A 513-nucleotide genomic window follows, 5' to 3' on the forward strand; every position below is an offset into this window, starting at 1 on the left:
GGGGGAGATGGAGTTTGCAGGCAGGGGTTTCTGGTTATGCTCAGCTTCAAATCTGAATTCCAAAAGTTGTTCAAAGCTACCTTCTGAGGAATAAGCATGTGTAGTGTGTACTAAATGTGACTATGTCACATACAAACACATACCTATGCACACACATTCACGGCACACCATAGTTCTGAACTTAAAAAGACAAGAGAAGAATTGAGTCCATAAGCAGGGTCTCAGGCTGCTGGGTGCTAGACCCCAGAGGGCCTAGACAGCAGGCATGAGACTTCACTATTCACTCTGCTCCTCTCCCTCTTTCCTCTTTTCATAGGAATTCACAGGCATCTAAAGGACGACTCCTTCCCCGAAAAAAAGGAAAGAAAAAGTGGCTTGCTGAAATATGCATCTTGTCCAACCACTACAAGGTAAGCTGGAGGCAATGAGAGGGGGAAAGTAAAAAGCAAGATGAAGCAGAATCAACAGAGGGTCGTTGTGTCTAAAAAGAAAGAGTAGGCTGTCACAGAAAAA

This window comes from Crocuta crocuta, unplaced genomic scaffold, assembly GCF_008692635.1.
Source record: "Crocuta crocuta isolate KB4526 unplaced genomic scaffold, BGI_CrCroc_1.0 scaffold333, whole genome shotgun sequence".
In the NCBI taxonomy this organism is placed as follows: Eukaryota; Metazoa; Chordata; class Mammalia; order Carnivora; family Hyaenidae; genus Crocuta; species Crocuta crocuta.